This window comes from Lutra lutra, chromosome 1, assembly GCF_902655055.1.
Source record: "Lutra lutra chromosome 1, mLutLut1.2, whole genome shotgun sequence".
In the NCBI taxonomy this organism is placed as follows: domain Eukaryota; kingdom Metazoa; phylum Chordata; class Mammalia; order Carnivora; family Mustelidae; genus Lutra; species Lutra lutra.
In genome coordinates, this window is record NC_062278.1 from 125,793,495 (window position 1) to 125,807,163 (window position 13,669).

A 13,669-nucleotide genomic window follows, 5' to 3' on the forward strand; every position below is an offset into this window, starting at 1 on the left:
AACAACATATGCAAAGGCCCTGAGGCAGAAAAGGGCAAAATGAGCAGCATCATGAGCTGGGTTCATCATCAACTCCTTAAGGAAGGGGTTCACTATTGCAGCGTGCACCTCACAGCAGGCATCCTGGCATGCCAGCGCCCCCCCTTCCCATAGGTTCAGGACACCAGGCCCAATTAGGCTTGATGAGGAGATGCCCTCATCTCTCTGATTCATGGCTGTACCATGTGGCTCCCACCAGTGCTGAGCCTTTACATTGTCTCCTAAAATAAAACAACACAACAAAACCTACTTAATAATAAAGTAAGGGCATACACACATACACATACGCACACACGCACATATATATCTCTCAATTTCTAGACTCTTTGTCTCATTGATTCATGTAGCCTTCTTTTTTTAGTATCAGAAGGGAAAACAGGTATCAGCGCTGTGCTCCTGATTTATTGCATTGACACTGCCCTGCACACCTGATCTCACATTCCTTTCCATTCCCTCAGGCCTTCTTTGCATCTAGTGTGCCAAGGTGTTTTGTTTATTTTGCAAGAACAGAAAAACAGTGTTTTGGCCTCCTGGGTAAATAGAATTTCCAGCCTTAAATAAAGGTTCTCCCGTGGTAGCAGATGCTGGCCAAATGAGAGGAGCTGTGCATCCCAGCCTGAGGAAAGGATTTTTCATTTAGGATACTGTCTGTCGCTTGGGAGAGAATGATGCAAAATCCCATTTTAAACCAACAGTGCAACAGACTTGCAAGGCACGTCTGGTAATTGGGTCAATACAGGAACATGAATTTCCTCATCCCTGTCCTGCCCTCCCTTTGCCAACAGTGTTTCTGCCTTCACTTTTAGCCAGGATCTCCATGCACGGACTTGCTCAGTTTCAGTCGTGAAGTTATTTTCTTGGACCAGAGCTCAGCATTGCAGACACACATGTATGACTAACAAACAATCTATAATAATGCATGTAGGCACACACCTCAGAAGATTTTAGACTTGTTAAAATAGCCCCAGAAAGTCTTGTTCATGGCGCCAAACCCTGAAAACCGGGAGGAACCCTAACATTCATTGGATCCTGCCTTTCTCAGTTTTTTAGAACACTGAAATCCCACAAATTAATGGGAGTTCCACTGTTAGAAACAAAGAATATGGTATTCTGCAGACCAGTTTGGAGAGCCCGGCTTTCCTTCTGGTGGAATCCATAATGAGTGTCTCCATGTCCCACTGTCTTCTTTCCATGCATTCCTTACATGCAGCCTCTTCTCTCCATCCCTCCTGACCCCTCCAGCCCAGACTATCATCGTCTCTTAGCCAGACTCCTGTGATGGGTCTCCCCAGCCCACCCTTGGCCCCTGTGACCCACTCTCAGCATACGAATCTGAGCGGTTTTGTGATTGCACACAAATCTGATCACAATACCTCCCTACCCAAACTCCTTCCACAGACACCATAAAGAAAATGGAAGACAAGACGTGGAGAACACATTTACAAAATGTGTATTTAATATTTAAAGGTTTGATGTAACATTTTTTTTTTTATTATTTATTTGACAGATAGAAATCACAAGTAGGCAGAGAGGCAGGCAGAGAGAGGAGGAAGCAGACTCCCCACGGAGCAGAGAGCCCGATGCGGGACTCGATCCCAGGACCCTGAGATCATGACCTGAGCTGAAGGCAGAGGTTTTAACCCGCTGAGCCACCCAGGCGCCCCTGTATTTAATATTTAATAAATGACTTATGTCCAGACTATGAAAAGATCTCCAACTGTTCAAAAATAAAAAGACTAAAAATCTGATTAAAAGATGATCCAAAGATCGAACTAGACCCGTGTAGGAAAAGGTTAACACTGCAGGCCAGATGCGGCTGTTGAGAAAGTCCTGCTCCTAGGCAGGCCTTTGGCTGGTATCTGGGAAATTGGCTTTTGGAAGGCTGACCATGATTCTGACTGATAAGGCTGTTCTGTCTACCTGGGGTGCGGAGTCCTGCCGCCGCAGCCTGCCTAGGCTGGTACACACGATACGACTTATAGTGAACACCTGCTCTCCTAAGAGCCTGGAAGTTCAGAAATCATAGCTGGTCTTGCAGGCACAGTGCCTACATCACTAGCCCACAATAAAACCCTGGGGATTCAGAGTCTCAGACAGACTTCCCTTTGCAGAAACCCTGCATGCTGTTGTCGCATTTCACTGGTGGAAGAATTGTGTTCTGTGCGGCCCCCACTGCAGGAGGAGAATATTGGAAGCCTTCACCCAGTCTCCCCGACTCTCCTGGATGTGTCCCCCCTCCCGATAGTCCTGCCATGCATCCTTTCACTGGAATGACCCGCTGCTGTGAGCATAGCTAACCCTGAGCCTTGTGAGTTCTTCAAGAGAGTCACCAAACATGGGATCCTGGAAACAAGACACTTTACCAAAGATCCATGAATGACAAATGAGCAACAAAAAGATGCTTGGCACCAATGGTCTTGAGAGACCCAAAATGAGATACCACTTTGCACCTCCATGAATGCTTAAAATCGGTCCGCAAAATCCCATTCTTAAGAATCTGTCCAAAAAGAGATGCGAACATGTACATATCTGTCCCCTCACTTGTGTGTGAATATCTATAGCAGCAGTATTCATTATAGCCAAAAACTGGGAGAATCCAGATGTTCTTCAGCTGGCAAATCGAGAAACAAATGTATCCATGCAATGGGAAATTACTCAGCAGCTCAAAGAAGGAACCTGCAACAAAAGAGATGACTTTTGGAAAGTGCTCAGCGGAAGAGCCAGACAATAAGATGACACGTTGTATGGGTCTGTTTATGTGAAATTTCTAGAAAAGGCAAAACTATAGATAGAGGCACAGAGCAGAGCAGCAGTTGCCTGCAGGTAGGGGTGAAGACTGACTGCAGTGCGCACAAGGAACTCTGTGGGGCGAGGAGGTGGGGCTAGGAATGCACTAAAACCAGACTGCAAGGATGATTGCACAACTCTGTAAATTTACTGAAGTTCATCAAACCCTGCACCTTACATGGGCAAATTCTGAGGTATTTAAGTTATACCTCAATAAAGGAGTTTTTCAAACATCTGAGCTTCCTTTGCTTGCCCTTGGAGTGAAAACCTGATTCCCCCAGGGTGGCCACCCCGCCCCCCATGCTCCCAGTGCCCCACAGCACACTCCTGCAGTTTGTGCCCTGCTCTAGCCTGGCTTTGATCAGTGTCCCCCCCACACCCACACCTCTCCTTCTGTCAGCATGTCGCCTGTGCGCCCTGCCCTATGTGTGCCATCTCTCTGCGTCCCTTCTCTGGGCTGATTCCCATTTCTTCTTCTGTTCTCCACCTCTCCTTGCCCTTTCTGGGAAATGAGACTTGTCCACTGCACCCATACTCTCAACTCCCTGCCCTCCTCTTATAAGAGAATTTCATCACTCTGGAAATGACGGATTCAGTGGTGACTCCCAGCTCCCCAAAAGCAAGAATTCATCTTGATCATTGCTCTTCATCCCTAGACAACTCCTGGATCAGTAAATATTTCAGAAAATAATACCTAATAAGCATCTTATTAGCTCTGAGAAGCCCCTGATAAACACATCTGCCTAACTTTGTATCAGTGTTTTTGAAGCATGTTTCCACACACAATCTTCTTATACATATACACTTAATACTGTGTGGACCATGGTACTCAGAGGTGCAGTTTAGGAAGTTCTTATCTAAAGTTTTTCCCCAGTTTTTTTGTATCACAGACAACACTGCAATAAATACCCTTCTCCATAAGCCCTTACAAACCAGTGCTTTTGTTGGACAGATTCCCAGGAGTGGTATTGCTGGGTCAAATGCTATGTGTACTTTTTATTCTAATCGATGTTACCAGATTGTAGATCTTTTTTTTTAAGTAAATTGATTTTTTTCTTCTTAAGGAGACTCATAGAGCTGCTGAAATTCTCATTTCCCTATTCCTTTGCAGGGAGTCACCTTCATTACCTTTTATACAAACCAAAACAATATCCATCTCTTTATTTCTATAGATAATGTGTGATAATGAATTTCAGGGACTCACCACAGAGAGACAGCCATTTCAGGCACACATTGTTCCTGGTATGTTCTATGGGTGGATAAAAGCAGATCGTCTGGATGGGTGGTGGATTTATGGGGGGGTGGGCAGATGGCTTTCACGTCCTACGCTCATACCAGGACAACCGTGCTAGCCGCCAAGCAGCTCTTGCAATGTCCTGTCAGGCAGAATGGGTCACTCTCCTGCCCGTCTACATCCACCCCACACACTCTGTTCCTCAGGGATGGCTGGGGGCTGGCTCCCTAGCAGGCTTGCCCAAAGACTCCTTCCTGGGCCTATTACCATGACAGCTCCTTTTTCCTTTGTGGTGGCATTCCTGCACTGACACTTGTCCATGGTTCCCCATTTCCTACAGAATACAAATGGCTTGTTAGAGCAGCAGGTGTTCTCCGTGGCCTGGCCCTTCTTGTTTCTCCACATTTTCTTGCACTGTGTCAGACCAGGCTGTCCCTTCTGCCCCCATGGCTCCCCCTCAGCCATGCTGTTGCCACACCGGATTACCCCACTTTCCTTGAAGACACCAGGCTTTCCTCCAGCTCTCTGGTTTTGCATGTGTCACTCCCTCTTGGGAGTGTCCTCTATACCCACGATCAGGCAAATCCCTACTCATCCTTCTAAACTTTGGCCTTATGCTCAACTGCCAGCATGCCCCAGAAGCACTCAGTACAAGCCTCTAATCGCTATACTCCTGTCTCCCCTTGATCGTATTTTTATCAGAGCGGAGTCCTCAGCATCTAGCCCAGTTCTAGGCACCTGCCAGGTTCTCAGGAAGTGTTTGCTGAAAGGACCCATCAACGCGCAGCTTTGACACTTGCCCCAGTTCTTCTGGTGAGGATCCACTGGGCTCATGTTCTGAGGTATGCAGCCCATGACCAGGGGCTGTGAGGAACATGGAAGGAATTTAAGACCCAGTCTCTGGCTCCAGATCATCGACAGGCTCACTGGGGGAGCCCAAACAGGCATAGGAAGTGTGTGCACATGAGAAAGAGCTCTGTCCACCTGAGCAGTGTGGACAAAACAACATGACTAGGAGAGCCCAGAATTTCTCAGAATCCAGGAGAAGGGAAGAAGGAGACTATTTGTGCCAGGAAACCTAGGGGAATAAGGCTGGGCTGGGAGAGTTTAGGAGACAAAGCCACCAGTGCCACAGAAAGAAGATGACATGGGTCAACTGGACTGCAGGGGGAAAGGGTACAGATGGGGCTGGGAAAAGACATTAAGACATTGAGGTCAGATGGTCAAGGGCCTCAGATGACAAAGAAGAGAAGGAAACTAGAATTTATTGAAGAGGTATGTTCCCGAATCCTCAAAATTACACTACAAGGTGATGGCTCAGAGACATCAAGTGACTTGCCAAAGATCACACAGCTAGGAAATGGTGAGCCTGGGATTCAAGAGCAGTCTGACTCTAAAATCCAGGTGTGTTATTGCACTGGATTCTGTCAGTCCAGGGTCAGTGGGCACGGCAGACCGTGAAAGAAGCTCACAGATGAGAAGGGTCTTCACAAAGATTATTATAATACAATTTGGAATGGGTTTTTTGTCCCTAAATCAATGAGCTCCCGGCCTATTTCTTCTCCTTTTGGAAGCACAAATCTTCCACTAGTTGCCTAAAAAGCCTATTTACCCTCCAGTGCTTCTAAGGGGACAGGCGCTAGATGGAAGCCTTGAAGCCAGCACTGAGGTGATTGGGGATCTTGGCCTGCCCGCCCCACCCCTGTCATCCTTCCCTGGGAGGCCACCTCTCCCTTGCCCTGCTCTATATTCGCTCTCTGGGTGGTCCTCAGAGGGCCGGTCACGTGCTTCCTGGAAATCGATGTGTGTTTGACTAGCTGCCTCCCTTCCATCCCTCATTATATAATTCTGCCCCAAGAACACAAAAACTTTGGTCTGGCAAGATTTGTTCTTTTTAAATCTGGCCAGAGCCTCACTAAGGTACATTAATCTTTAACTGTTTATAGATTTTTTTTTCTGCTTAGAATATATGCCCTGTGCTTTCATTTCACATGGGAATTCAAGTTCTGCTTCCATATTGATGATGACTTAAGGAGACGTATTTTCTCTCTGGGGTTTTCCTCTGAGGGTTTATCTAGCAGATCCAGCAGGCCAAAGCCCTCATAGATCTTTGCCTCATTCGGGAAACAGTAGCTGGTTAAGACTTTGGGCTTTGGGTCAAACAGAGCCAGACATGCATTCAGTCGCCAGCCCTGACATCCAACCACGTGACTTCAAGCAAATCACAAAACCTCTCTAAAGCTCATTTTCTTCTGAAAACCAAGACCCAGTGGAGTTATATTCTGCCCAGGGTGCTATAATCAGCACAAAGTGCATAACAGTCCTAACAATTACTTCTGAAAGCCCTCAGCTCTTCGAGGACTCATCTCCTAACCCACCCCTCCTACCCATTGCCCTTTTCTGTCTCCCTTCTTCTTCCAAGGGCATCTGCCTGCTCCTTCTCTGTCCACTAAGTCAACCTGTCAGGGCCGCCTCCAAGCCTCCCCTTCACCTAGCACCTCTGATCAGCTTGTGAGAAGACCCAGGGTAAAGTCCACAAAACCACCATCTTCCTTAAAAAGGCAGGGAAGGGGAAAAGGTCGTAAATGTATAGAGTTCGCTTTTTTTTTTTTTTTTTCAAATTCATTAGGGCCAAAAATATTTTAAGCCTTATCATCCAAAGTGAAAATACAAAATAAATCTCCTGTTTAAGTTTCAACCTCCCAAGTACCTCAAGACTGTGCAGGAAAAGTGATAAACAAACAAGAAACCCGGGCTTCCTGGAAACAAAGCAAATGCACATAGGTTAAGAATCAGCCAATGTGGGGAACCAAGGTGGCTCAGTCGGTTAAGCATCTGTCTTCGGCTCAGGTCATGATCCCAGAGTCCTGGGATGGAGTCCCATGTCAGGCTCCCTGCTCAGTGGGGAGCCTGCTTCTCCTTCTCCCTCTGCCTGTTCCTCTGCCTACTTCTCTGTCAAAAAAATAAATAAAATCTTTAAAAAAGAAAAAAAAAAAGAATCAGCCAACACTTTGTCTTCTATCTGAAATGGCAGTGGCTGCTCCTAGTTGCCCACCTTCTTGAATAACCTGCCCCCACCTCCCACTTCAGTCCTTTTATAGGCCTGTCCCAAGGGAGGTATGCTGGCTGGCTAGCAGTAGGCAGATAAATTATACTGACCCCTTTCTCACCTTTTAATGACTCTGGTATAACCTAATTGCTAATACCATCTCACTTAAAATTCCTTTAGTATAACTTCTGACCAAAAAACCCCACATCACCATCATGACTCAGCAAGGCATGGAATCATGACATCTCCAGTCTTTATGTGTACCATATTGCTCCTCAGATGAAATGGCCATTTAAAGACTGAAATCAGACTAAAGATCAGAGAGGACCTCTTCAAATTTCCTACCAGCTATGCCACTGTACAAGATGCTATCTTCCAGCTGAACCAATGTCCTGGGAGTTGTCCTGTCAGGTGGCTGTAACTTCACCACAATACTCCCGATCCTGCCATCTGGGTTGGGCCTCTACTCTAGAAGGTCTCCACCCCTGGAGAGGGCCATCAGGTCCAGGGACCTCCAGCACAATCACCACCCCGGCACAGCCTTGGAACTTCCACCAGTTACAGGTCATCGTCCCGCTCCCACATCACAACATTCACACAACAATCACAACATTCCACAGGACCCAGGCTTCACATCCCAAAAGGCATTCTCCTTGCAAATAGATGTCTAAGGGGCCAGAGCATGGAAAAGTTGGGACCTAGATATCTTTGTAGAAAGGAAGGAAGACTGCAGAGCTGATCTGGGGTGATAAAGTAGAAGGTGCTCTGTTCATGAAACCACCACAACTCACAAGATCTCCCCATTGCGCATCCTGGCTCTGCCTGCTGGACCACCTCCTTACTGTAGGCCAAACCCTTGCCAGTCTTCCTCTTCTCTACCGCCCTTTCCAAGGTGTTCTCGCCATCTGGCAGCAAGCCAGGGGAGCTGTCCCACCACCCTGCAGCTAGAATAGCAGGAAGGTACAGGATAGTGACCCCCCTTGCCTTACCATCACTCCATGGGAAGCCTCCCAAGATGGCGGATGTCTCTGACTGCCCATAGGGCCCCTGCCATCTTTCCAGACCCTGGGAGGCCCTGCTCTCCTTGGGGCCCTGAGCTTCATACACTGTTTCTGGTAGCATGTTACATGGAGCCATCACTCCCATGAGGTAACATGCAGGAGGAGTAAGGACTACAGATGGGCTTTACAAACACAATTTAATAAAACAAACCCAGAAGTCCCATCTGTGCTCAGCAGTTCACCCCAATCTGATGGTCACTCACAGGGACACAGGGGATCGCCTGGGGCTTTTACAGTCCTGGCCCAAATAAGGAAAGGACTGCTCAGTCTGTGGCATCAAAACCCTCCCCAAAAGCAAAGGCAAACTGCTCTGAGATACACTTTTTCAACCAGCAAAAAGCCAAGCTTTTGACCACACAATCCATTAGTGAGGAAACAGACACTTCCACATGTCGATGCTGGAGAAATGTTTCGAGCCCAGCAACATCTAGCAAGAGCACTTCAAGAATTTGTCCTTTGCCACAGCAATCCCACCTCTCAGAATCTATCCCAAAGACACACTCACAAAAATAGAAAAAGACTTAACCTGTTCATAGCAGCACTCTTTGTTGCAGCAAAAGACTGGGAACAACCATGAGCAGGGGATGGATTCCAGACGCTGTGGCTCGACCATACGATGGAGCACTGTGCCGTCAGAGAAGGGAAGGAGGAAGCTCTCCCTGTAATACAGGGAGTGATTTTAAGTTAAAAAAAAAAAAATGGTTAGAGGCATCTTGGTGACTCAGTCAGCTAAGTGTCCATTTCTTGTTTCTGCTCAGGTCATGATCTCAGGGTCCTGAGATAGATCCCTACGTCAGGCTCTGTGCTTAGGGTGGAGTCTGCTTGTCCTTCTCCCTCTGCTCCTCCCCAGCTCTCTTTCTGTCTCTCAAATAAATAAATAAATACAATCTTTAAAAAAAAAGGGATATAATAAGCCACTGTTTATCTAAGAAAGGGAAAGCATGACTACATAATATATTTATGTTTATATTTTTTTAAAAAAAATTTAAAGCAGGCTCCATACCCAGCACAGAGCCCAGTGTGAAGCTTGAACTCACCACCCTGAAATCAAGACCTGAGCCGAGATCAAGAGTCAGATGCTCAACTGACTGAGCCACCCAGATACCCTGATATTTAATATTTTTAAATGAGAAGATCAGCCATGAAAAAAAGATATATACTGACCAATGGCAATGTATGAAACTTGCTTGGATCCTTATTCAAACAGACTTAAAAAATATATGAAATAAGTGAACACTTTCTGGATATTTGATGATATTAAGGAATTGTATTATTGGTTTTTAGCTGTGATAATGGTGTTGTGTGATTGTTTTTGGTGAGAATATCTTTTAGAGATACTTCTTGAAATGCTTTCAAATGAAATGAAATGGACATATGTGGTCTTTGCTTCAAAATAATTTTGAAAATGGGAGGGGGGCGGGTGGGAATATAGAAGAAACAGGATTAGCCATGGGCTAATAATTGTTGAAGCTGGTGGTGAATCCATAGGAGTTCCATATACAATTCTCTCTATGTTTATGTACATTTAAAATTGTCCACAACAAAACAGCTAGGAAAGCAAAAAAGAGTGAGAGAGAAGGAAGGGAAGGGAAGGGGAGGGAACAGGAAAGGAGGGATGGGAAGGGAAGGGTAATAAGAGAAGGAAAGGGTTAGGAAGGGAAGGGAAGGATAGAAAAGGCTTCCCATGTAGTGTGTGTCACAATCTGTAGAAACAATTATCATGTGTCCATGAAAGGTGACTGACCAACTCTGCAGAGGCATTTCCTGGACAGAACTAAATCCCCAGACTAACCCCACAAAGTGGGTGGAAGAGTTTGCAGCTTGTAGACACAGTGTGTCATTTGCATATTCATGAATGCATCAAAGAAGAGCATCCTCAGTGGGCCCTGGTGCCCCTCAGCCCCCGCAGCCTCTTGACAACGCCTCTCACTCCTCAACACAGCCGACACAGGAAGGCAGCTTAGCTGGGCCCCTTTCATCCCTTCAGACATTAACCTCACAGATGGCACCGCGACAGCTCAGGGATAGGAGTGGGGTCGTTCTCCATAAAATAACTTCAGAAACATATTTGAACACAGGAAAGGGAAGATTTTTTTTACAAGTCACCAAAATAAAATGGGCCCTTTAGAAGAGAAGCAGGGGTGTGATGTCAGATGAGGAAGGTTTTCTTAATAAGCATGAGGAAGGAGTATGTGGCTGTCTGGCCCCTGCTGGGACACTCAAGTCTCTGGGTGCGGGAGCCCTACAAAGAAGGTGGGGATGAGGCTGGAAGGCACATTCTGCCCCAGCTTCTTGCAAGGAGCATCTTTTGGGGGAGGCTCGGAGCCTTAGAGTCTGTTCCTGGGCTCTCTGCTCCAACCCCTTCTCCCCGAGGAAACTCTGCTGCCCCGACAACTAGGGACATCCGGCAAGTGGCTTGACCTCTCTGTGATGAGGGGACAGGACTGCCCACCATGCAGGGCAATTATAAGGATCGTGGGCAATCAATGAATCATTTCATGGAGATGGCTCCCTGAGCTCTAATTTATCCCCATGGAGCAGACTGATCCACTGAAGAATGAAAGGCACATTTGCTCCCTAGCTCCTCCAAGCTCTCCTCTCCCCCAGCTCACCCTGGGGACCCTTGGCTCGCTCCTGTCCTCCCTCCTTCCACCCCAGGATTGCTCACTTTGCCTACCAGCACCACTGTATACACATACAGCTCCTAGGTAGTTCCCCACTGCCTGCTTCTTCTCTGTGCTTTCGGTGGCTCTTTGGGATGGCTCCTGGATCTCCACTGCTATTCTTTAAAGCTAGGGAATGAAGCAAGCCCAATCAGAATGTTGTAGAGTGCTTACATCTCTCTCCCTTTCAGTCATTAAGAAGCCTGCTCCTTCCTCAGCACTCTTTTGTTCCCCTCTTCCTTCCCCTCACCTCCTCCTCACCAGTCAGATCCTGGCTGTTGTTAAGATCCAGCTGGAGCCTCACCTTCTCCAGGAAGCCCTCACCGATTGCCAGCCACACAGATCCTCCACTTTTCTTCATACACCCTTCTCTGTTACTCTCTTTGCTTTATACATCCCAAGTGATAGCACCCCAGACAAAAACAAACTCTGAAACATACTGAATAATGGATTAAGTCAAGCAGGACAGAGAGGGCTAAGGAAGGATAACCATGATGATACCTAATGATATCGTGACACTCACAGGGCACTTCTCCCCTCAACTCATTGGATTGACCTTAAGGCCCCAGAAGGGGGCACAGGCCAGCACTCTCTCTCCCTTGCCTTTCCTTCACTCATAAGTCTCCACTGGCTCAAACAGCAGTGTGTCTGGAGTATACTCTGTGTCAGGCCCCTCTTCATCCATTGTCTCCTTTGCTTCTCACTTCCTTAAAAGGTAGGTAGTCAGAGTGTCCCCATTTTACAGATGTCAGAACTGAGGCACAGCAAGGATAAGTCCCTTCCCCCAAGATCACTCAGCTAGACAGTAAAACATTCAACTTCAAACCAAGCATTATATCTCTAAACCCTGCCCTCACCACTGGCCCCCAGCTGCAAGGGACAGCACAGCCAGCAGGAGTCACACTTGGGAGATCCCTCTGGCAAGGAGACCCAGAAGGGCAAGAGTCTACCAACCCACTGAGGGGACAAATGCAGCACAAGCTGAACTAACAGCCAGACAGCTAACTCCAAAGAGTGAGGTCAGATGAGTGGGAAATGTATAAAGTGGCCAGATGCTAGTCTTTGGGATGCACAGGGGAGGACCAGACAGGTGAGGAGGACATGCCTCTCTGCCTAGAGCATGGAGGGATCTAAGTGGGCATGGCAGAGAGCCAGAACGTACTGGGACCCTGCTGTGGGCCAGGTGCTCTGCTGGGCATTTGGCATAAGCCATCTCAGGAGACTCAGCACAAAGAGAGAAAGTTGGGGAGCATGAGAAATCCAGCTGTCTGAGCTGGATGACTCAGGGGAGCAGGAAGAAGAGTTTAGACTAGCTTGGGGTGACCAAGAAATGGCCAGTTGACTATTTAAGACTTTGGCTGATTCTCTGTTCTGGTGAGTTCGGCAGACAAGGAAACCCAGGGCCATGGCTAGCCCTGAGTGATGCCACAGAGAACACAGTCCATGCTGGGACCCACCCATCCACCGGACTGAGCCACAGGGACTCCTTCCTGCACCTTCAGGTGGGGCAGGGCTGGGATAAGTTGCCCTACCTGTCTCCCTGAGACAGACCCTGAGCTAGTAGGGAGGAACACAGAACCAGGGTCTGTGCAAACAACTGATGGCCTGAGCATCCCAGAGCTAGGTGAGAAAGAGAAGGGGAACCGGCCAGATAGGGGTTCAGCTGTCTAGAGCAGTGGTTCTCAGCCAGGGCTGATTTCGCACCCCTCTCTCAGGCATTCGACAATATCGGGAGACATCCTCATGGGAGGTGCCGAGAGGGATCTAGTGGGAAGAAGCCAAGAATGCTGCTAGATGTCCTTCAGTCCATAGGACAGCCCACCACCACCACCCCCAACAGAGAATTCTGTGGCCCCCAAATGGGCAATAGTAACATGGTTGAGAAACCCTGGTGGAGAGCAAGCTGGGTGAGAGGGACTTAAATCCAAGCTCTCCCCAGGACAGAGCTGCCCCTACCCTAAAGAAGAGGCATCCTCTGACTCAGCCATCCGCAATGTAAGGACTAACATGAGCCCCAGGCTGGAGGTGGAGGAGGGGGCCAAGCGGGAAGCTATGGCAGTGCCAGGGGAAGAAGAGAAAGTACCTGCTGTCACCTAGGCTTTGATTTGTGCAAAAAGCAATTTATAAGAGATAGTTCATCTTTAATAAAGGGTCAAAGAGTCAACCCACCTGATTATGTCATCTCCTTACTGACAAAGGCAGAGGTTTGAAAGTACTGTGACATACCCACCAGTGGGAAAGGAAATGTGATCAAAGATCTTCATTGTGGAACTGTTTCTAACAGCAGATGATTGGAAACAACACAAATGTCCATCAGTGCTGGACAAGCTAGAGAAATAGTGGAATGCCCTGCCAAAGAACGACATTTTCTATGTACAGAAATAGAAAGGTCTCCAGAATGTATTTAGTGAAAAAAGGAACGTGCAGAATACTGGAGTACTGCACAGCCATTGGATGAAAGGGAAGGAGAAAAAAATCTGCGGTGTATTGATCATTGCTTACATTTGTATAAAGCAGGGGATCTCAAACTTAACCGTGCCTCAGAACCACCACCCAGAGGGCCTTTTATTTTTATTTTTATTTTTTCTAAAAGATTTTATTCATTCATTTGACAGAGAGAGATCTCAGGTAGGCAGAGAGGCAGGCAGAGACAGAGGGAGAAGCAGGCTTCCCACTGAGCAGAGAGCCCAATGCGGGCCTCGATCCCAGGACCCTGGGATCATGGCTCAGGGATCATGACCTGAGCCGAAGGCAGAGGCTTAACCCACTGAGCCACCCAGGTGCCCACTAGAAGGCCTTTTAAACCATACTTACTTCATCAACATCATCATCAACT